This window comes from Pipra filicauda, unplaced genomic scaffold (genome assembly GCF_003945595.2).
Source record: "Pipra filicauda isolate LSUMZ 115617 unplaced genomic scaffold, ASM394559v2 scaffold389_size666192_pilon, whole genome shotgun sequence".
In the NCBI taxonomy this organism is placed as follows: Eukaryota; Metazoa; Chordata; class Aves; order Passeriformes; family Pipridae; genus Pipra; species Pipra filicauda.
Window position 1 is genome coordinate 526543 of NW_024104519.1, and position 25151 is coordinate 551693.

The 25151-nt window shown below is 38.5% G+C and overlaps 1 long non-coding RNA gene across 4 annotated transcripts in view; it reads left to right on the top strand.

Moving 5' to 3' along the window:
• The window catches only part of LOC120323968, a 126397-nt gene that overhangs the window by 39308 nt on the left and 61938 nt on the right, over positions 1–25151 (top strand). For 2 of the 4 annotated variants that reach the window (XR_005564924.1, XR_005564923.1), the window contains exons 5-8: positions 7335–7414; positions 7484–7566; positions 7967–8165; positions 10792–10874. This is a non-coding gene — a long non-coding RNA (uncharacterized LOC120323968). Of the gene's footprint in view, positions 1–7334; positions 7415–7483; positions 7567–7966; positions 8166–10791; positions 10875–20350; positions 20418–20546; positions 20631–25151 lie in introns of those variants that run through there. The other 2 variants (XR_005564926.1, XR_005564925.1) reach the window with 2 other exon arrangements.

Genomic DNA, 25151 nt, shown 5'->3' on the forward strand with positions numbered 1-25151 from the left:
CAACCACTCAGTTTAAATATTCTAATTTTACTGCTTGATACTGTGCTCCTATATATAAAAAACTTTAGTTATAAATTCTCCAAGGGGGGGAGGAAAAATAAGGGAATTCTGCTTTTTAGACTTGCGTGATAACAGCCTGAGCTTGGCCCAAGTGAGGCTCAAAGAACTGCTGGCTGTAACCATGGTACATGTTCTATAACATTAATAGTATCTCATATTTTTGCTTCATTCACATCTTTTGGGTTGCATATTTTAAGTAAATTCTATATGCATGGTTTTATACAAGAATAGCTCCACAACATGTAATTGCAGACGTATTTTTTGTGGGGTTACACTGAATCAAGTGCGTGTGTGTGGGAAAAGAAGTGGAAAAATGAGAGTAAAAGAATTTATAAATTAATATAATTCCCACTCTTTGATTTGTTCTTCTCTAATAACATCATTTTATATCTGTAAATATATAAAATAAAATAAATAATGCAAGAAGACAGGGCGTTTTCTGCAGGAAAGACTGACTCTTCAAAAGATCTGTCAATGTTACATTTCTGACAAGGTGTTAATGCAAATGTTCAGGAAGACTGGTAGGACTTGTAAATACGGCTGACAAGGATATTTTCCAGTTTGTTGCCACCTTTGTCATTTTCTGTATGACATAGTTCTGTGCATCTCTGCAAGTTCCTGCAATGTGAATTAAGTTGCAGAAAATCCTGGCAAACAAGGTGATATCGATGTCCCTCGTTTTTAAAACAAAACCCACCCAAACTCTCACTTTTATTCTTTCAAAACTGAGAAAAGATAATTTTTTTCCTATTGGGGATAAAGGCCTTAAATGATTTCAAAATATTTAGGCTGAGATTGAAAACAATGTGGAAAAATGCGGTGGAGTGAGACATTCAGGCAGTTTTAATCAACCAGATAAAGACAGTTTATAATGACAGTCAATCCCCACAAAAACTGTCACTATAATTCACCTGTAATGAGTTGCTATAGAGGGAGCTGCCAATACCAATCTAGTTTAATAACAGCCTCCTACCACACAAGAAATGTGTGTACTGAGTGTGCTACATACAGCAGGTGAATGGGTTTGCAACGTTATGTGTAAATCAATGTATTTCCTTTATTGTCTTGGATTTCTCTTCAGATCGGTGTCTACCCATCTCTGGATTTTAAAGTAAGAATTCAATTGGCATTTAAATTATTTGAGATGAGGATTTTTGTTTCTCTTTGTGGTACCATGCATCTGGACAAAAGCTAGAATTTTATATGCTGCCAGGCCACTCATTATTTCAGTAACAGAAATTTTACTGTGACACTGCTATTTGTTATTAAGTTAGTTCTCAAAATAAGTCCCTTTTAAACTATTCAATTTCTTTTATGTCTGGGCAAAATATATCCAAGGAACGAGGAATTGGTATAATTCAAACCAAATAGGAACTGGTTTTTTTGCAGTAAACTTTTACAGTGATATCTGAATGTTTTGATTTATTACAAGTTACACATTAAGTAATAAACACACATACTATAGACACACAATTTTAGCTATTATTTTTCATTTTCCTAGTAAATGTAATTGTTACTCTTTATTAGGGGCTCAAATGATGTACCTGAGGACCCTCATAACTCCTTTAGTTGACAAATCCCATTCTGGTAACTCTTCTCTTCCTCCTCCTTCTCTTTCAGAAATTTATCTGCTGCTGCAGAAAAGGGAAAAAACTAAAAATGTATTTCCTGCAATCCTCTTGGTAATCTGCCATAGGGAATATTTATTATGTAATGGTGAATGGAAAACTTTGTCAGGATTGAAATTGCACCCAGTGTATAAAAAGATAATTAGGACTGTGTTGTCCAGTGCTAGCAGGAAACAAAATGGAATTTTGCATTTTGTTTGCCAAGTGGGAATGGTACCCATTTTTATTGCCATTAGCAGTAAATCCCATGTTTGTCCCAGGATCTTGTGGAAGTTTGCACATAGCCCTTCACAAAGCCAGTGACACAGAGCGATTTGCAATTTAAGGAGCCCCACAATAGTCCACGGCAGTTTTGAGTTTAGGAGGCAGCTCTTTGCTGTTTTGCATACAGAAAATCCAATCCAATCCAGCAGCAGCAAACTGTCCTAACTTTTGTTAAACACTGGCTTTTTCATGGAGTAATCACTGGAATATTTCCAGAAAATAATTTTAGGTTGCCAAAGAATCACAAGAAATTTTTTAATAGAAGTAAGTAGGCTGTGATTCTCAATTGACTTTGCCCAAAAGGTTCTATTTATAAAACCCAAAATATTAATCAAACATTACAATCCCTGGTATTACTTGAAGGAGAGGCCCCAGGGTGTTTCTGCAGTGAGTCTTTCCCAGGATTTTGGGTGTAGCTGAAGGACTTTGTACCAATTTATCATCACTAATAACAGCCGTGCCCTTGTCTCCTGCTATTGACAGATGATTTTGTTTCAACGCCGCTATTGGCATTTTGGCAATCCTTCAAATACACTGGAGTGCTGCCTTCATTAGTTTAATGAGAAAATACATTTACACGTTATCCTGAAAAAAAGAGAACTAGCTGAGAGCTATATTTATGTAACATAAGGTTGCTCAAGTGTTTTAAAAATACGAGCAGATGCAACAAGTTATTTGTTCGAGCGGAAAACGTTGTGTCGTTCAGTGCGTGTCCTAATGAATGTCAGGTGTTGTAGCTAAATGTGCCTTTAGTGCTATTAATTTGAAAATGTGTCCTTGCTATACTGCCACAGAAACACATTTTCAATATTTCTTTTCAAGCGAAACGATCCTTTGAATGACTTCTCGAGAGTATTTTAATATGGCTGGCAATTCTTGTTATTAAAAGTAAATATTTAACCTGTTCTCAAGCACCTTGAGTAATAATAAATGAAGAAGGTGCATTTCAGACAAATAACCTTTATTTTAAAGAACTGGGGCCAGCTGGATTTGGCAGCACATGTTAAGTGAATGGAGCCTTTTAAATAAAATGATGCAACTGAACTAAGGGCCTTTGGTAATTAGGGAACAAATCCAGGGCTTGTAGTTAAGTGACTCTTGTAGTGACATCAGTGGTGATGACTTAAGGCTGAAGATAATAAGAAAAACTTCACCAGATATGAAAAGTATCTCTCCAAGCTGTATTTTAGACTACATGAAAATCTGTGGAACAAATAAGAATAACTAATAAAGAAAAACAGAAGAAACAAGGTCTAAGCCTTTTGCTGCTTTATGTATCAGTAGTGTAATGAGCTTAGTGAGTGTCAGGCATTAATACAACATCCTTTTAGATTGAGTCTTTACATTGATTTTAGAAGGTTTAGAGAAACACTGCCAGTTCAGGAATAAAGACGGGTAATTTCTGTTTCCAGGCCCGAGACAGTAATCTCAGGAATCTAAAGCAAACTGTGGTACTAAAAAGAGAGAAAATCTTGCAAGGAACTTAAGAGATAGTTCATCTTCCAGAAACAATGTGCAGTGCATCATATCTCACATAATATCTCCAAGCAGTGATTCAAACTGATGAAGCAGCCCAAAGAGCTTTTCAGGGGGAGTGAATTCAGCAGCCTCAAGTCCAACTGGTAAAGTAATAAAACATGGTTTTGTGCTGCAGGACTTCAACGCAGGCTATAATGCAAACTGGGCAATAGTAGAGCCACACCATTAGAAGGGCACGGATGTCTTTCCTTTATATTTATTTTCCAGATTTCTGTCTCATGAAATTTGTCAAACGTGTTAATTTTCACCCAGAACTATACAAATCTCTGTTCTTTTAGTTCGCTTTTAAGTACGGTCCTTTAACAAGGCAACATTTCCAAACTTAAAATTCCATCTAAATCAGTGAAACCGATGTGAAACTTTTGCATGTGAAGCACGACTTTTGAGCCTGCCTCCTCGTGGCAGTACCAGGAAAAAGATAAGATCCATCATTCCTCAAGGCTCTATAAATATGAAAGGCATTTCTCAGGCTTGAAATGATAAATGATACCAGGCTTTTCACTCGTCCTCTGCTCCAAGGACCTCCTCCCTATTTCTCCTCTGAGCAGTTTGGAAACTAAGAGAGAACAGGCCTTTCCTTAGCTTTATTTTTACATTTTTTTCTAATTTTTAACAGATTTCTCTCTTGCCCTTTGTCTCACGGTTGTATAGATCACCGTGAGCATGTGCCAGAGTGCTGGAGGCTCCTCAGAGCTGCCTCTCTCAAAGACATTTCCAAAAAGTCAGCTGGTGCCCTGCTGGGGCTCTGCTGAGGAAGACCCACAAATAATTCTCATGTAAGGCTTTCAGGTTTTGCCATGGTAGAGGTTTTAATTCTGAACTTCCAATTCTCTGAATTTATTGTAAGGTTTTTCACGTTCAAATACCTTTTTCCTAGCTAGAAAATTAAATTAAAGGAATGGAACCATTATTGCAGTTCTGTACCAGAGTGCTAATAATATCAAATATATAATTCTTAGGGGAAAAATTCAAATATAGTGGGTGATTAGAGTGGTATTACAGGCTGGCAAACGAAAAATCACTGTAAGCTGAACAGCAGGATGTAAGGATATTGTGGTGAATTATAAAAACATTTGGCACATTGCTAGAGTTCCTCTCTATGGTGCTGTGTTATCTCATTTCAAATGCTGTAATTAAAATTGAGCAAACTTTGAATTAATGTAGCCGAGAATTATCTTCCCAAATGCACTCTTAAAATTTTCCTCTGTCCTTATTCTGCATAAGAGAGATTGAGAATGGAGAATTGTCATAAGGTCCTGGCATTCCAGTCTTGTGTTCTTACTCTGTGAGCCGAGTTCAAAATCGGTGTTACTGCTCAGACCTCCCTCAAGATGTTTATCAAGTGTTTCTCACACACAGCGAGGCTGAAAAAGAAGATTTTGAATGTGGTAATTTTGACTATTTCAAAATAGATATGAAACACGCTTGATGTGAAAGCCTGGAGGGGGGAGAACTGCAAAGGAATTGTATGTAAACTTCATTCAGTAATGGAAGCAAAACAGTGTTTGTAAAATGGTTTGATCAGTAACTTCAGCTGTTTTAAATCTTGGGAGAGGTGATGGCAATGGATGTAAAGAATAAAAGGCTATATTTGAATTTTGACAGTTATTTATAGTTCCTGAACCTGAAAAATTCAGATCATTTAGAAAAATAAAAAAAAAATAAAATCTCTGGTTCCTGGACATCTGAGCACTGGCTTGTCAAATACCAGACAAATAGGGAGAATAAAAATACTTACAGTATCAAACCAATCTATTTGAAATGAGAGGGATGTGATCATTTGGTAATTGCTACCAAGTATTTTTCATTTAGTATATTCTCTACCCAGCATGGCTGTCATGTTACTGTGATTATTTCAATGGTATCTGTGAAATATTACCTATACATAAAAACTTTTTCACCTAACTTTATACTTAGAGCTAATTTTTAATTTCTGTCTTTCTTGCACATAACCACGTGTGGTCTTTGATCAACACCTTCTCTCTTTGCCACTTTCTCATTTTCTTAACTCATGGTGCTCACTCCCTATAAATATATGTCCATCTGACTTACCAGGGCTAGTTATTTCTCATTTTAAGTCCAATGTGGGCATCTAGAACTGTGGAAATGTGAGAGAAATCAGAAAGAATTCCTGGAACCTGCTTGTTCGGTGTGTTATTGCTGTGGAAGGCTTAGCTGAGAAAACTCAGTTTGTCATTCTGCGACGATGATAAAGAAATGCTGTTCAGGTAACGAGTCTCCAAAGAAAGCTCTGAAAATCAAAACCAGCAGGGCTTTTCTTTGAAAGCTTCCCTTCCAATTTTAGGAGAGTTTTTTCATCTCGTGCGAGATCTGCCAAGTCAGGCACGGAGCTGGTTCTTTCTGCAGTGCCTTCCACGGGGCTGACCTCCTGTTTTTTTGTGAAATGCTCTGCTTGAGTAGCTGCTGGTGAAGGCCTGGGCCCTTGGTAGCACTAAGCAGATGATTAACTGTGCTTCCCTGACAGTTTAAAGGGTAGATGATGATTTCAGCTCCTCTAACTGCATCATGATCAAATGGAGTTCCCAAACTCTCCAGTATTGACTGACAAAAAGTTGATTTCCCCAAGGCTACCTCGAACTAAATTTATAGCACACCTCTGACAGAGAAGACTTTATATCTATATTTAATTTATGCTTGTGTTACTTCCCTTTCTCCTGTTGCCTTGAGACTGACCAGAACAGTTTCTTTAACAGGATCAGTTGAGGTTTTCCCCATCTGCTGCTTTTTTTTTTTAATGTCTATTGTTCCTCTTGAGAAAGGACAAAATCTTAAGTTAACTAAGGAGAGAGATCCGTTTTGCTGATACTTCCTTAATATTGGATGTTATTTCCCATACTTAGATCATTCAGTTGTATCCTTAAGAATATGCTTTCATTGGGAAAAATGAGCATCCTTCAGGTCAGCTAAGGACCTCTACAAATTCATTAATGCATATAAATAATCTATTACTAATATAGTAATATTTGAACTTTTTAACACTTAGAATGGATACACTAGACAGCAAAAAATGAGATCAAAAAGATTTCTTGTTCAGTTCTGCCTCAAAGAATTTTGTATGAAAGCTTTGTACCTCTTCCAGGTTGCAATGAAGTTTTCCCACAGAATATTGGTTTCTCCATTCTTGATGAATAATTTCAACTAGCAAAAGTTCTTCATGCCTTTCCTGTTTTTTCATTTAAAATTTTAGCAAGGAATTGTTATTCTTTTATGCTGAAATTCAAGCAGTAAAGTAAAAGGTGTGTTTTCAGAAGACATTGTTCTTGAGATCTGAGTGAATTATATATAAGTATTTTATTGTTTTCTGTTTCTCACAGCTTTTCCTGTGGTACTTTCCTTTTTTTTTAGATGAAATATCACTACCCTGGATAACTTAATCTACAGTCAATAGCAATAGAGTGAATGTTAATACATTCTCTAAAGAATGCAATTTATGTTTAGAACATTTTTTTCTCACGGATTGCCTAAAATGCTGAGCTACAAAGTCATCCCAACTGACATATTTTCAAAAGAAACCATCTAAATTAATTGCAGTAGATAACTACTGCCAACCTCTAGAAAGGTGTCAGATATATTTTTTTATTTGCTGTCTTATTTTATTTATTTGCATAATTTCATAATCCTCTCTGGCTCTACATGAGACTGGGCTTTCACTGCAGTTGTAGGAGATCAGAGGAGTTATATATGGAATTTGAACCAGAAGTTCAGATCAACTTTTGCATTGCTAATTGGAAAGCTGTTGCAAAGATCTTTCACTGCATCCCTACCGATCACCTGTTTTCTCCGTTTCGCACCTTCCTTATTGCTACCCTTTCACATTTTCAGCCTGCAAAGAATCCTCTGAGCATCACCCCCCTTTATTTGTGACTGCACGCCTCAGAAAAGCGTCCTCAAAAGATGTCCAGGTAAACCCTGAGTAATAAATCATTTATCAGCATAACACTGTTCACTGGTGTTTAACACGCCCTGTTTAGTCCTTCCTGTTTACCCAGGGCAGAACTGGAATTGTCCCCTGTGCCGTGCCATGGAGCTGTGAGGTCACTGTGTCGTGTAGGAGGTGAGAAACTTGGGGTTCAAAGTCGTAACAGGAACGATAATTTTGGGGTTAAGGCATGAACTGATATGACAAACTCCCAGGGAGTCCTCAGTGCCTATTTTGTGGAACGCCAGCGTGTTCCTGATTTGTGCTCGTTGCTCCTTTCCCTCCTGAGCTCTCGGGTATCCACTTTCCTCCCAGCCCCAAAGCTTTGGAGGACCCCATGCTGTCACCTTCCCTCTTGCTGGAGACCTGAGCCCCTGGTACGTTGTTGCAGCGCCCCGATTTATGGGTTCAGCGTTCCTTCAGGGCGACACATTCTGCCATCAATTCACATTGTGATTGCTCCCAACTCAAGCTGCATTGTGATGCAAATGAGGGCGTCTATTTACTGCTTCCAAAACAGCCAACATCGTTACAGATTTTTCTAGAGGACATGAGAAGAGATGAAAGAACAACCTCATTTAATCAGCTTACACAAAGATTAGGCTGGAGGGGCTGCTATCCGTGTAACTTGCTGACATGAGTCCCCCGAGACGCTGGATCTGTCTGCACGCCGTGGGTACACACCGGAGACGAGCCCTTTCACAGCTAATCTCCTTCCAGAAGTCCTTCTCTAGGTAGGAGCAAGCTTAATGTTCTGCTTCCAGGCTTGTTTTATGTGTTCACACGGTAGTCTCGTCAGCTGCCTTTTCTCAAACCACCTTTTCCTCTTCCCTGGAGATGCTGGTGTCTCTTGATTAGACTGGATGCCACCTCCTGTCCTTGGAAAACCAATTACTTTCCCATAGTTGACTCAGCGTGGGACTGGATCTGTCGGTAGCAGGGTTTCCTCTCCCGAACTTCCTGGTGATTCACCTTGTTATGTCTGCAAACATGTCTGATATGTACCTCTGAATGGGGTAATTACCCTGAGTTTATTAATAGCTTCGAAGATCAGGCACAACAATAAAACAAACCCCAAACCTCTGGGTGGATAGCATGTCTGACATGATTAGTTCCCATCTTCTTATGTCCTAAACATACTGGCAATAGATGTAATTAGGAAATTTGAACCCCTATGCCATTATCTGCCATTGGTGTTTCCAATTAATCATTTAATCTTTTCATCCTTACTCCAGCTTGAGCATCTTGGAGCACAGGAAGACCGTTGAGTTAATAATATTCAACACTCAGAATCTGTATTAGTGTTTTGAATTAGAATTAAGCTGAAAATATAGGTAATGCAGAACTAGGAGCACTTAAAAGAAATAGCACTAAGGTTCTAATTGCATCATTCAGAACAGAGTTGTGACTATTTCACAACATATGATCTCACATAAAGGCTTTTTCTAGAGAAAAAAGCATCACTGAGGTGCGTGGAATCGATTCCCTCTTCAGCAGTTCAGTGGTGGGCACAGTGCCCAGACTAAATGAGCTTTTAAGGCCCCACACTTAGAGTGATGCATTTTGTCATTTTTTTTTTCTTTTTTAGTGCTTGATTGATTTGATTGTATTTATCAAATTAACAGAAATTGATTAGAAGTGCTCCATTTCAGGGAACTGCCAGAAAATAGGTGTATTAGTAGGGAGGAAAAATTCCTAGTTGTCTGGTCAGCAAGGGATAAATGACTTTGTGATTACAAAGAGAGAAAGGGGAAGAAGTCTGGGCTTGTGTTCCTATTCAGATTGGTTTAAATATATTCAGATAATGAACTTGCTGAACTACTAAACTGCTTTATTAGCCGAATTTACCTAAGGACAAGTTGGTTCAGCCACTGCAAGTACTCAGGACTATTAAAAAACCCCTCATTTTACGCTGATGCAGAGAGGGAAGCATTGCCCCTGAAAACAGGTGGCCAATTTATGGGGCCCAGCTGAGAAACCTGATGAATGCCAGGCCTCCCCCTTAACAGGGAACAGAGAAGGGGAGGAAGCAGGGTTGTGTAAAGGCAAAAGCAGGAGTGCAGCTTGCCCAGAGCAGCTTTCTGCTCCTGCAAAACTCCTTGGTGCAGTTTGCGATGCTGGGCCCCCTGGCCTGCTCCTGGGGTTGCTGAATAATGAGGGCATGAAAAACAGCCAGGTGGGCAAAATTCTGTGTAGAGAGTGTAATGGAAATAGGTATCCATTTTCAGGTATCCTCCAGAGAGCACTGCAGCAGAAAAACCTGGAGGATGTAATTTTCCTGTCCTTGCTGGAAAAGGACATGGTAATAGGAAAAAGAAAATTGTGTGGTTGTCTGCAGGAGATACTAAGAGTTTTCACTATTGAAAGAGACTTTTCCCCCCATATTTCTTAAATAGACCTTTGGTGTCTGAATTCAAAGACAGGAGCAAAAAAACTATTAAGGAATTAGTTTGAATAACTGCCAATATACTTAGATATAAAGTCATGTAGTAATAATCTGGTCATGCTGTTATTCAGGAGCTCTCTCTGGACTGAATGACTAATGAAAACAATTTCTGATTTAGATAATTGTAAATATTTCCCACCTGTATCTCCTAAATAGACTGTAGATTCCTGATCTGTTTTATTCTTGTCTGGGGACATATTTGGCAGAGCACAAAAAATTAGCAAATATGGCTAAAATAGAACAGGTAGAAAAGCCATAGGAAGGTAACTGTCAGGTAAAAATAGTCATCATAGTAAAGATACAAATTAATTTATTTCATGTCTAATATTTTCTTATTAGGATTTGTTTCCATTTACAGAGGACAAGGCAGAAAGAGATTGATCAGACCCTTTCAGAAAACCTATAAAACAATCTATTGGAACAATAGAGCTTTTTCATGTAGCTGCTTTTGGTTTTTTTAACCTTAGTTATTTCTCTGCTACCAAAAGAAATTATGCCTTTAAACTCCAGATAAACCTACAAATGGATCATATTTTTTCTGCATTTCTGTAAAAATAGCTGACAATTCAGATAAACGACATTGGAGGAGCATAGCAGTAGCACTTTAATTAAAATTAAAGAGTGATGCACTAAGAGTTCCTTGCATTTAATTTTTTTTAATTGTATTTCTAGGTCAATAATGTGATTATTGATTATTATTGTGAAAGTGAACGTTTGACCCTCGTTTTTATTGATCTGTCTTTGCTAAATATTGATGGTGGGTATGCGAAAAGAGCACCAAAATTTTGACTCGGGCTAGACAGGGGGATTACAGGGTTCTTCTTCTATACTTACCTCATTCCGCTGAATTATGGTTTTCTCTTTTATGCTCATCAGTGGCCACTTATTGACAGGTTTTTTTCCCTCCCTCTTAGTGCACAAAAGGCTGTTCCTGCCCCAACGTGGCTGAGATGCAGAAGGACACAATACCAGGGATTTTGCCTCTTCCTCGGTTCAGGTAAGCAGAGCCTAACAGGTTCCATGGTCTGTGAATGTATCCTGGGCTACTTGTGGCTCAACTTAACCTTAAACATTTCGAAAAATTCAGGTCTTTCATACGGTATAAAGGCAGGAAATGTGATGAAAATATTTCTTCTGTGTACTTGCAATCCTAAGGGCATATTTCTAGTGAAATATTTTACAAAACTTAGAGAAGTCTGAAAAATATATCCAATTTAATTTTTTTTTTTTAATATGCTGTAGCTGAAGATCTGGAATGTGGTTTCCCCCCTGCCCCCCTTTACAATAGACTTGTAATTCAAATGCTTTGGAGTGGAATTACTGTCAATATGCTGAATATTTTTTTTCATTTAACTAACACGATTTTGAATTAATTTTGATGTAAATAGCAGGCCTAGGCCCAGGTTCTTGCCAATAAACTGCAGTTATGTATCCCTAGGATGGTTACTGTGTGAGTCAAAGTGTCTGAGGCAGTGCAGTTAACATCAGAAGAGGGGCTGTGTGAAGCACCCAGAATTAGCATAAAAAAATTGAAATGTATGAGGCTGCAATTACCATAACATCATAACGTGGAGACACCGCAATTGATATTGTAATGGCTTAGATGGCAATGGAATAAGTCAGTGAAACAACTTCAAATAAATGAATAAAGAATTTTAATGGCATCATATTGCTTGGCTCCAGAATGATAATATTTTAGGGGTGCTGAATCCACAGTTAGCTATTAAAAATGCTATAAAGTATGGCTGCAGTGCTTAGCTGCTCTTTCTCAGTGTTGGATGTTGTTTCTCAGTCTGTTGGATGTTGTCAGCTTTTTCTTTTTGGTTTGTTAACAAAGGAAAATTATTTTAAGGATAGGCACATAATAAATTTGATTTTATTTTTTTTTTCAAGTTGTTTACTCTGAAATGTTTTGACCCAGTGAAACTATAGTGTAAAACAACAAATATCATTAAAATAATCTCGTCCACTAATTTAGGTAATCCCAAAATTAACCAAGTCCAAGAAAGTCAAACTTGTCTGGTAGAACAACCCCACCCACTGCTGTGTTAGACGGTAAGAATGGCAGGAAGAAGACTTTGGGAGAAAGATGGAAAATTCTGATGTGACACCAGCGTATTCAGTATTTTTCAATGGCTGCCAGCACAGTGGTTTCAGAAAGGGTTGCCTTTCCTGACCTGCTGTTGGGAGAGAAAAAAGGTTAATAAAAAAAGAAAGATAGAGGCATTCAAAGGACTGTATGCAAATGCATTCAAAAAGGAGGAGTATGTAGTTGCATTTCATCAAGGTGCTGCTAAACTTTCCACCCCAGAGGAGCTGTGTTTCACATGTTTAATTTTAATAGAATTCATCCCAGATTTCTAAAAAGCTGAGGGAAATCTCCATCAGCTGGCATTAAATTTTAATGTGAGTTGTAACAAAGTAAAAGCTTAGGAACTGCAGAAATAAGGGAGTCAGTAGGATGAAACCAGCTACTTATAGATTGGTTCTGTTGCATCTATTCTAAACAGAAGAGTGAAAAGCCTCACGAGAAATTGAATTTAAAAAGACCTAAGCATAGGAGCGTGATCAATAACAGAAAAACTTTGAAATTATTCTGTACCTGCTTAATAAAGTTACCTGCATGAAATAATAGAATTAGATTTCATAAAGGTATCGGCAGTATCAGATGGCATTTCACTAATAAAATACTACAAAACAGTGTAATTAAGGCTTATGTTAAATAAATTAAGAATTAGCTGTTTGCCAGACTTCATAAAGTCCACGTCAATGGCAAAACATTGCTGAGTTCCAAAGGGAGAGAGGTTGTGCCTGGTGCTGCTCCACATTTCCATCATTCATCTCGCAGCACGTTTGTCATCTCTGGGAACATAAAAGGGGTGAAGGCCACACCTGCAGAGCAAAAGAGAGTTCTGGAAAGCAAACAAGCTCTGGAACAGCTACTGAAGCTCAAAGCTTGGGAGTAACTGGAGAAAGGTGACTTTTTCACCACTGACTCCCAGTACAGCGCTGCTGACACTCCTGCAGCAGTGCCCTGTTCCTGCCTTTCAGGAGACCACTTCTAAACATGATTTATAAAAAGCTGGAGACAACACAGAAAGAAAGGCTTGAGCATCTTAATATCTGTCATTGCAAAATTAGTAAATGAGAGTTGACTTCCTTGGGAGTGTGAAAGAGAACTAATGTCAGGCAGTAAAAAACTCTTTAGTTGATCTTACCTAAGGATCAGTATTTAGGAGTTACAGTACACCTGTCTCAGACAGAGGAACACAACATTTTAAGGCTGGTGGTTAACATGTGGAATTGTGGGGTGTGGGGAAAGGAAAACTACCCAATAAAGCAGAAGCATTCTGCTTTTGCTGTCTTGCCAGGGCTTGGGTTCCTTTCTGAAGCATAAATTCTATCTGAATAGAAGGTATTGGTTTTAATGAAGTTATTTGTGATGTTTAGGGTGCTGTGATCTATAGGAGAGAAGGCAGCAAATAATCCAAAAATGCTGTCGGCTCTGAAAGGCTCTGACACTGTGCAAGTTGTGGTGGTTATTGCACTCTCAGTCCCCTGCTGATTAATTCCAGGTGTATTGTAGGTATGGACACTGCTGTATCTGTTGGAAAAAGGGGAAAAATACTGGCAGTGTCTTCAGCAGGTACAAATTCCATCTTCCTCTGTTGTGATACTTGCCTCGTTTTTTTTTTCAAACCCGTGCTAAGGAGTTGGAACACGGCAATTCTTTATTTTGCTCAGTTCTCTTTGTCAGTCGCTGCACAAGGATGTAGAAATGTTTCATGTGAGGGCAATGCTCTTCTGTCAGAAAGCTGAGCGTGGTATCTACCGCTTGCTTGGATCAGGGCATGATTTTTCTCCAAAAGAAAATGGTCTGTGTTTATTTTTTACTCATTATATGCCAGATTCGCAGACGTTTTTATGATAATACAAATATCATAACAAACTCAGAAATGTTTTGACTTTCTAAAAAAAATCCTGGTGGTTCAGCGTAATGTAAAGGACAAATAATATATGTGGAAGGAAAAAGTTTTACTTTTGAAAATTAAATAGAATTTTCTAAAGAAAATGAGCAGTTATTTGAGTGACACTGAGTGGATCAACACCATTATAATTTCAACCATTCTATTTTGAAACTCTTTGCTCATTTGCAATTCTGTATTTGCTTTGCAATTATAATAGTTTGCAATTCTGAGCTTTTAGTGACAAGCCTGAAACTGTGCATATAACATAACCATAAAATTACGGCCCAGTGATGTTTTAATACTCTAATATCAAATGGATGGACTTCTAAAAACTTCTTCTATGGCAACAGATTATTCTGAGTAAACAGAGAAAAATCAGATGAAGTTGAAATTTATTGTAACAAGAGCAGAGTGTGTTCATACGTTAGTAATGAACACATACACAAAAAGCTTGAGCTTAAGATTTTAATGACATCTGCAGCCAAAGAACTGTAAATATTTAAACCACCTCAGCTACCACATGTGCAGTTTATGATCCGAGTCTGTGGCAGAACCTCTCTGAGTTTAATAAGGTGGGAATGGACTCAAAGCATCAACACCTTATCCACCAACATGCTGCACCTTTTGGTCTTTTCTGATATGGTGTAGGGATCAAAGGCAAGTGGTTAACACTGAATTAAGACATATCCATCTTCTATTTTTCTCAGTAGCATTTCATTTTTCTTGAGCGCAGAACAAGTATTGAGACAGAGTGTAGGAAGTCACCTCTGCTGCCTCTTCTGGTCCTCTTTTTCTTTAGCAGGCAAGGACCAGAAGTAAAGAGAAGGGCAGTGTTAACCGGGTGTTAGTTTGGCCAATATATTAAGGAGCTCTGACTTCACATATTAACCATAAATCCCACTGATAATGAGCGTTGCAGAAGCTCTGAAATCCTTGCTCCATTTCCCTTGTTTGCTGTAGCTCATTGATTGGCAAATGGGGCAGGAGAGGCTTTAATTAAACTGTGCTTTAAATTAGTGCCGAATGGCTGGGCTCAAGGTGTGGTGTAAACTTCTTAAGCACTCCTAACTCTTCCTCGAGCTAAACTAAGGGCAGAGAACCATTAATCCCACGAAATATTGTATGCACCTTTTTATAGATGGCAGCTGATAATGAAGTTAGGAATTCTCAACACGGCCTTTTCCTCGCTGTCTGGCAAAGTGAGAATGCCTCTTTCTGCAGGAAGTGAGTGTGTGCCAGGGATGCTTCTGCTTAGACAATTACCAAGTCTGGGAATGTATTTTGCTCTTTCCTTCCCCCTGCCATGGGAGTGATCAAACAGCAATTGCAGCTCTACAGATTTGTACTAAATTGGCTGTGAACCTAAGCTCAAATTTTGAACCCACTGCCCCAAATGCCTCTTCCAGCCTTTCAAAGTAAATTCTGCTTGATCTGACCTTTTTTTTCCCTTTCTAATTTGTTTCACAATGAACCTAAGAATACAGTTTTCATTTGCTGCAAATTGCAAGCAGAGTCAGAAATAATTTGTCCAGTGCAGAATCTATGGCTCAAATGGGATTAAACTATTCCAGTTATTAGACTGTATTACTGTCTTAACAGTGCCTCTAGTTCTCTACAGTCCTTAAAAAGCAATCAAACCCACATGCTACGGATCCTGGATTAGTGAAGTTTTCCAGAGCTAGGAAAGAAAAACCCCAAACTCTTGAGAACCGCGTATAGAACATTTTTATTAAATGTGCAAAAATCTAAATTGGAAAATGGGAATTTTCAAGTTTAAAAAAGCCTCTGCCATTATAATTTTTTTCATCTATATCATATAAAAGAATTGCTTTTTTTTTCTTTTTCCTTATTTATTTATTTATTTATTTATTTATTTATTTATTTATTTATTTATTTATATATATATATGATCTGGGCCTCAGCAAATACTTTACAAAGAATGAAAAAAATTAAGGTTTTAATAATAAATGCAGCATTTTGTCACCTCCAGGAGTCACTTCTCCACATCAGAAACACCCATCTCCAAGAAGCCTTATTACTGTTGCTATTGTTTTCTTTTCATTGTTTACTCCTTGGCACGTTGCCTTAAGGTCTGACGTTGATATAGATCAGCATCAAACCCTTCCTTTTATAAATTAAAAGTAAGAACCAAAGTTTACAGGCCCTCCTCACTGTTTGTGTACTAGACTGTCTCTCTCTGTATATGTATATATATATATCTCATTACAGAATACATGCTGGAGAGATTAGATTGGTTCTCAGCTGATTGCATTATACTAATTTCTAACAGTGCTGTTGTATTTTGATTTTTGCCTGTCTAATCAGGGAAGGAGGTTTTCAGTGAAAATAACTACTGAGAAGGTTCAGATCTATACATAGAATTTACATAAGTCTACGAAGTAGAGGGGATTGGAAAATTTTGACAGGCGTTTTCTTTTGGGAAATGCAAATGTTGTCAAAACTGGAACATTTAATGAAAATATTTTCTGTCTGAAATATCCACTTCAAAATGAAAAAAAAAAGATATATAAAGACATTATTTCTATTCAGCTGTTTCAATTCAGTAACTCAAAGGAATTATGGATTTTTTTGCTTAGGAATAGTTTCAGAGTTAACTTTTCCCAACATCTCTTGCAACGAGACTACAATTCCATAGGGTTCAAACAAGCCATTTCTGCCAGTGCATCCCATTTACTATAGTGTTGGTTTAGAGTAAACTTTGGATTGACTCTAGAATCAGGAACAGTTGACATATGAGAGAAATGTCCCGGTGGATTCAGGTGTTAATGCATTGAAAGGGACTGACCTGAACTGTGAGCTCCACTGTCAGAACCAAGGATGTCGATGATTTAAAGATGCTGATCTTGCAAATGTCCTGGGTTAAAAATTACACGATGAAGAGATTTTGCTCACTGAGTGTAGTTTGCCACCATTCCCACCATGCAGCTCCCTGATATCTCCCCCTCAAAGAAAAAGTCTTTTTGCTAAACCTGCACTTTCTCTTCTGGAAAAACAGTTTTGGCCACAGCACCATCATTAACTCCTAACTCAGAATGTTTCTAAGGCTGATAAAATCCTGGCAGTCACTAAACTTTACTGAAAGGGTGGTGCTTTAGCTGTAATTAAAAGCTTGACTGTTCTTACTTATAATTTCCAGACTCTTTGTAAGACATTTCTTCTTAAATACAGTAGTTTTTTTACTGCAGCATAGCTTTGCTAGCTCCAGGTGCTGTGGGGATTTCTTTTGGTGCTAAGCACAGTATCTACACAGAATGACAATGAAAATATCACGTAAGATATTTTCCATGTAATTCCAAGGAGCTGAGAGTGTCTCAATACTCAGAGGCAGTGATGCAAAGCACTTTGGATCTAAATAGACAGGGGCTGAAGGGGGACAGGATCAACTGATTTGCACAGACTCACATAACACGTTAGTGACAGAGCCAGCGCTTGTGACCCAGTTCTTTCAGGTTTGGAGCCAGAGCCCCTCATTGCCAGACCTCGATGCCTTCCACGATCACCAAAGTGGGCACGAGTGAGTTGTTTGGACAACTGGGTTTTGACTGATGTCACAGCTCTGCTCTGTCAGGCTTCACAGTCATCCACTGCAACAAGTCACCAGCTCTGCAGTTCCACACTGCTCCTAACTCCATCAGAAAGGAGCAGGAGATGCTGCTGCTGGAAGTGACAGCACATTTTGCTGAAGAGAACATCAAAGGGCCAACTTTTTGTTGCCAGTGCAAATACACAGAGAAAATAAAAAAGTGGATAATAATGGATAATGCACAGCGAACCCATTTATTTTGTGTTACATAGTATCTCAGTACAAAAAAGCCTTTGGGAATCATTTTAATGCAACTTTTCAGTTCAATTTTGTGCCCTGTTGATTACAGTTAGCCAGGATAGACAAACACTATCACAATTCATAAATTTATCATTGTACATCTGATCCCAGCGTTGATAAAATTTGACATTCTATTCTGAGCATAGTTCTGCTGCAGCTGCTGGAATTTTGGGGGGATGCTGGGGGGTGCAGATAGAGAGTATGCTCTTACAACACCCTTGGTTGAACAGCTCCAACTTTCAACAACCTTTCATTTAAGGGTGGCTCACATCAAATTTGGGTTCTGGCCCTTTTGCAGTCACCAGGACAGCATTAGAATACAACCCTTATGCACAGCTGGCAGACTGAAAGTCTGCTTTCACTTGTGACCTCTCCAATTTTATATGAAATTTCACATCATGTTATGGAGCATCTTATCACGAGGGTATCTGAATACCTCTGTGAATGCAGTTTTTGTTATTTATTCCTCAGCATGACAGTTATTTATATTACAGTGATAAAAGACTAAACTTGGTTCCCTGACAGGAGAGGGCATCTTGATTGATGGATTTTGCAGCATAAGTCAATCAGTCAGTTTGTTTTCGAAATTTTATTTTTTTCTTGCAGGAGAGAACAAATTTAAACAAAGAAATGGACTATATGAAAAGGTGATATGACTATCAATTTAAAATGGAATTAATTTTTAATTGAAGCGAAATATGCAAATTCTAGTGAAGCATAATTTTTTTTCAGACTTGTTTTGGGACTTTTTTGTCTCTGAACGCATTTGAGATGGAAGAAATTAAAATTGGCAGCTATAATTATCTGGAAAACCAGAAACATCTTTGAATTTAGATTTGTGTTTTCTTCCTGAATATGTCTTTAATGGTTTTCTGAACTTGCTTTTGATGGCAGTATCCTTTTTTCTACTATTGTAACCAAAATATCATATACTAAAATATTTGACTGACTACCAAAAACATTCTTTTTAATGATAGAAAGGAAGAAAAATAACCCATAAACATTATTATTCTTTTCCATGACAGTTTTGGGCAATTAGCATAAAAATTTAGCAATAGATGATGGCTGGAAACAGAATTACCACCCAGATGGATGAATGCCAAATTTGCTGGTATTCAGAAACACTGAAAGCAACAAACTCCATTTACTTAAGACTTATTTCAGCACTAACAGGAATAAATTTGAGGGAAATCCCAAGTGAAATCAGTTTGAATAAAAAGATGAAGCTAAAAAAAAAAATGCTGGTACAGGTTAGACTTTGTTTAAGAGGAATATGTTACATGAACAGGAAGCCCAATAGCTGTGGGAAGTGGAAGAAGTCGAAAGGAAAATAAAGTATCATATTGGAGAAAAAAGGACGCCCATAGAAATGGGGAAAATAAAGAAAAAACAGTATAAATTAGATGTGTTGGTACTCAGGGCACTGATAAGGTTAAAAGCTCAGGGGAAAACCTCAGCAGGGAGTGTGTCATGTTTGGTGACATTATTCCTGTAGCTGTTCATAACTAATAGCAGCATATTCATGTATTACTGTAGGTAATAGTAGCAGTAAATATTGTAGGAGTTCTCTGCTGCTGCTTGAAGTGGAATTAGTGGTTCTACATCTGCTCTTCTATAAGCATCTGTTTGACTCTTTTTCAGAAAACTTTATAAATTGGATTAATTTCTCAGAGTCTTTAATAGAGCTGTCATATTTTAGGTTTATACCCTAAATAATAAGACTCCGTGGTTATCTAAGTAATATTTAAAAAATAATATGGTCTAGTCAGACCTCATTTTTACCAGGTTTTGGGGGAAAAAAATGGAGATATCTTCCTATTTGCTACCTTCTGTCTCTCAATCACTCTCTAAGCTTGAAATTATTAATTCGTATTTGCTGACACTGAACTAGATTCTATGAATTGTAAATTAGCAATATATTTCAGGATTGGGCTCCCATTCCTTAACAATCTTTACTTTATTTCTATCCTTTCCTTAAAGACTTAGAAACTTTTGTGCAGAAATCTACAATATAAAACAATTCCATGGATCTTCTATATTCCATTTGAGTTAAAGCTCCTGGTTTCCTGTAATTTAAATTTATTACTTTTTTTCCTTAAACGCTTTACTTTTCATCTACCACCTTAAACTTATTTAAACCATTATTCATGAGACAGCTTTAGGGTAACCACAATATAATTTTAGATGAACAGATTTTGATTCCCACAGTCGGAGCCACACAACCTTTTAGGTAGTGTCTTAGAAAAAGTAGGGATCGCACTTTGTTTGTATTTACTGAAATGCAAGGGAAAAATGAAACATGGTCATTGCCTTTCTTGGAGTATATTCTTGGGGTACCTGCAGATAAATTAATAAAATCCAGGCCTTCTGCACTGTGGGAGAGCAGGGAATAGCAGAGCCTAAACACAGGAGGGGGATGATGGGGTTCTCTCTCTGCTTCCCAGGCTGTGCTGGGACATTGCATTGAAGCGCTAGTCAAGGCTCTGGCAACAATTCCAATGCTGAAAACAGCCACCAAAATACTTTCGGAGCGCTGAGCATCAGATGAATTTTATTAGGATGTCTTTGAAGATGTGACTTGTGGATAGCTTTGCGTTAAAAGCGGATCTCTTCGTATTTGATCATTCTGGGAACAACGAGCGCTCCCGCAAGGCTGCCAGCGGCAGAGCGGGTCAGACGTGCGGTGTCCCCCGGCTTTGGCTGTGTGATCTCTGGCGAGATACATTTGGTAGGTGCGAGATAAGGATCCTCGCCGCCTGTTGAGCGCTGACAAATTGCCGCGCCCGCTGATGCCGAGCATCGCTCGGTGGCTTTGAGCTGAGTCCTGCTGCCACCTTCTGGCGTTCGCTCCTCGGTCGGCCCGGGCTGGAGGGGACGCTCTGTCACAGCCTGCGCAGGTGGCCCTGCCTTCAGGAGCTCGTGCTTTTCGGCGGGGACACAGGTCAGCGGCGAAGGGGGGGATTAAAGTCGTGAGTCGCGGTAAACGACTGCCAAAACTGTGCTTGTATTAACCCAAAGGTCTTTCGTACCTCACAGAGAGGAAAGAGCTCTCTTTGAGCTGCAGCCAAAAACAAATGGGTACATAATGAAATTAGAGTAGGTATTAGTATTGACTGGGATTTTCCATTGCCCTGTTATATCTTTTACGTACCTTGCATGTAAGTAGAGAACATAAAAGAATCCTTTTATTTCAGCAGTTTGTCTGGTTTAATTCATAACCATCATTATAACAACCCTGTCTTGTGCTTCAGCTTATTAAAACAGCCAGGTTGTTCTTGAGTGGTTTTGGGGGCTATCTTTTGTGGGTTTATCTTTTTTTTTTTTTACTTTTTTTTTTTTTTAATAGTTTGTTGTTCACAGGCAACAGATATTCTGTGAGTTAATCCATGTCCTTGATCCCAAATGGTGGATGAAAACTTGGCTTGCCCAGGTTAGGCTGCAGGTGCTCCAAGCTCTCTGCTGGAAAAGCAGAGCATCATCCCCAGTTCCTTCCCAGAGAACAGATGGTGCATCACCTTGCCTTGTTTACCCTCTCCATCACTTTCTGAATCACCAGGTTGCAGTTCTGGACCTACTTTAGTTGTACAGAGGATCTTGTACTCCCTCCAAAAGGTACAACACACGTTTTGAGGCAAAGGGAGACAGCAGGAGGGATCAGAGGCTGATGTAACTGCAGAAACTGTCACTGAAAACTGCATTAATTTATACCCACAGAAAATATTGCCTAGTGCTAGTCCAGACTTTGAGGCAGGCTTTGATTTCCTGCTGGTATCAGGGTGAACTTCTTCAGAGGCAAGAAATGGGATGAAAGTATTCATTATTCTCACTGGTGTCAGGTCAGAGGATCAGGGTGGAGGGATCTCTGAAGGCATCAGTTCTTACCAGTAGGGCTTTAAATATGAACTCAAACCAACATCTCTGCAGCAAACTTTTTGTGGAAAAAAAGGAGTGTGGTATAAATTTAAGATGTAAATCTGTCATCCTACCTTACCCCTCTATAGCTTATGAATTGCTGATTTGTCAGTGGTTGGCTCAAGCTTAAAAGCATAAATGTGTGTTTTGGTGGTCAGGTAGTTTAGTAACTGATTCTGAATGTTTCATCACAAAGCGTAAATGAAATGCTACACTATTATCATGATGGATAAATCCAGTGCTGGGTCAAAGACTGGTCTGACAGGGTGAATGAAATAAGTAAGTAGCATCTGTTCCTTATATCTCCACTCTGGGATGGGGAAGGGGAGGACTGTGAAGAGATGGAGACTGCACTTTGGTTTTAGCATGCTCTGGGAGAAGGACAGGGTGGATTAATGTATTAATCCATGTATTAATTAATGTGAAGCATATGTATTTATCCTAGTATTACATAATTGCACTACTTCATTGCAGAGAAGTAAATCACCTTACTTATCCAGCTTTCTCCAGGAGTTAGAGCACTGTCTGATCTGAAAAAACCCCAATCATTTGTGTAAGGGAGACACAACCAAGCAGAATCTGTGTGTTGTTCTGCAGCAAATCATTATAATTAAAGAATTTTATTATCCCTTTGAAGTTAAGGCCATACCAAAATACTTATAAATTAAGTTTCTGTAATTTTAACTTTGAATACACCAGGGAGAACCTTTGAATTTTGGGCCAGCATCTGGTTTAATTCAGGGCTAGCACCTGTTGGTTTACTGCTGCTGTGGTTAAATTAATCCTGCTGACTGTACAGAAAGAGTTGTAGCTGTGGTGTGTAGAAGTGAGCCTTCCCCAGGCTCTGCTTGGGGCTACATGTGGGAATACTGTCACTTCTGACATGCCAGAGGCACATTTTGCTTGGCATTCCTGAGACATTCAGCAGTGACATGTCTAACTTGATTTTAAAAGTGCCTTTCTGACATGGAAGCCAATGGTTTCCCTGCTTTTCCTCAGGACTGTGCAACGAGAAGGATAGTTGGGAGGTAATTCCAAATTTCTCTGGCTCCTGCTTCCCTAAATTAAGGTTCTGATGCTTTGCAGAGGAGCGTGGTCTCCTCTTGAGTAGTCAGAAAGTCTCTATGTGCTTTATACTGCAGAGCACTTGCAGCGTGGGTTGGATTTCTTTGGAGAGATGTTGTCTGACTGAAGAAGCAAATGTTCTGATGTCACGTCTCATTCTTTCTTTACCATTGTCCTTTGTCACCCATTATGTGACAAATATGAAAACCAAGGTTTATCTTGTTTCCACATCATGATTTCACAATTAATCTTTATATTTCAGCTCTGTTTATATGGCTCCAATGAAACAGGTTCTTTCCCTGCATTGTCTTGATGATTAATGCTTGTTGTTGAAAAAAACAGATGTAACTTAATGTTAAAGGTGCAAATAATTTCCAGCCTGCAATTATAGTGAATTAGTTTGACCATTAATATCTTCCAAATTGAATTACCCTGTGTATGAGGTCACTGGTAGTTGCTACAACTCATACCTGCCCATATGTGTCTGTCTGTTATTTTAACCTACTCATGGTTGAGTCCAAAGACATAATTGATGTCACAAAATGAGGTCTGTTACGCTTTAGTGGTTATTATTAATTACTGGGATTATTGGACACCTGACTGCTCCATCCGTGTGTGCAGCTGCTCAGGAAATATCCTCTAAGACTGGGAGGAACTGAGCGGTTCAGACCCAGGGTTTTGCTGTTCCTTTAATGGCAGTGTTTTTTTTCCTAAGATCCTTTTGGTCATTCCTTTGAATACACCTCAAAATCTTGTTATATGGTGCAAGCAAACACAAACAAACCCATAGCAGATAAGTAAATTCCCTTGATTCACTTTATCTCCAATTTTATTATTGCTGCTAATTATGAGGCGCTTCAGGCAGGAAATTCCACATATTTGAACTTAATGGCTTGTTTCAACCAGGTAGGCATATTCTACTGAAAGCATTCTGCTCACTCAGTGAAATTTGTTCTTTAAAAGGAATATGCAATTTGTTACAAATGGTAGCAGTTAATCCTCTGAAATTTAAGCTGTTTCGGAATGGTGGCAATAAGGGTATTGTAAGAGTTTAAGGTATTTTTAGAAAGTAAGGACTCTGTTTGGGGTGAACAAGGTTTGTCTGATCAGCTCTTAAGGGAAACTTTCACCAATGGATAGTTAAAAAAAAGAAGAAATATAGTCCAATTTAAACAAAGAACTGACTGTTTCAGAGAGATGCTCTTTCTTATTTCTACTGTGAGCTTTTTCTTTTTTACTCTATTGCTTCGAAAGGCAAGGACTCCTGACTTTTGTCCTTCCTAAAATACCTCAGGGCAGCAAACCAGCATAAAATATATCTTCCTGCTTATGTTTGCACTGAGTCTTCAAGTCCATTTTAGTGCTAAAGCAATTATAAATTATTTAATTATCTGATACTAATTAGTGCTGCTCACAGAAAACCCTGTGAATAGCAGTCTGTGGACTGGAACAGTTTATTTACAGATAGTGTGATGTATTTTTCTTAGGATGTTTCCAAATTTTGTTTGCCTCTTGCAGTGTAACTGAGACATCAATGAAAGGAAGTGAAGGATTGCTCGCAGTGTCTAGAAGGCAGTTGTCTCAGATCCATGTTGTTTTGAGAACTAGATGTAACTCAGCTTTGAGATACAGGTTTCTAGACTGCAAATTTAAGGAAGAAGCAAGAGGAATCACTATTTCACGCCTCATGTCCCTGCTAGGAGTGTATTTACAGTTCAATTTTTATTTTGAATGGCAATGCATGTCAAGAGAAAACAATTAGTTAATTGTTATATTGAGGCATCTCTCACTCAGGTTTTAGAGGAAAAAATAACCCAGAAATAGGCACAAGTAGAAACTCGCATCTGGTTCTTATGTTTATAATCTGGGGTTCCTAAAATGTAATTTCTGGCCTCCAAAGTGTTTGTACACAGACTTCAAAGGCGTTTTTTAACTGTCAGCATGCAAAGGAACTGGAAAGGAACATCCCTAGTAGGCATGAGGGAGCAAAGGATCAACCAAATGATGATAAAGAACACCCAAGGCCCGGTGGAATTGAGGATGGAATTGGCAGAACTTGCGATATTCAGCAGCCTGTGCCTTTGATCTGTGGATGTTCTCTTAGGAAGCGATGAGAGCCTGAGTATGTGGGTTATCCTTCATGGTTAGGAAAATAGAACTGAGCCTGACCGAGGAGGCAAAATATGATTCCAATAGAAGCTCACGCTGCAGTGGGAGGCAGGAGATCTATTTCCTTCTTGGTTGCACGTCTCCCATAACCCAGGGTGAATCACTTAATGGGATTTATGATGTACTGATCCAGCCAGGAAGCAGATGCTTTCCTTCCCCACTTCACAGAACGTTACAAAGATGGAAGCGTCTGATCAGTTTGGGGTGGGATGGTGATGTGTAGGGTGAGAATCTGACTCTGCTCAATCCAAAATACCGGAACCAGAGAAGTTACGTCAGTGGTTTCCTGTCGTGCACACGTCTGCAGACTATGTGA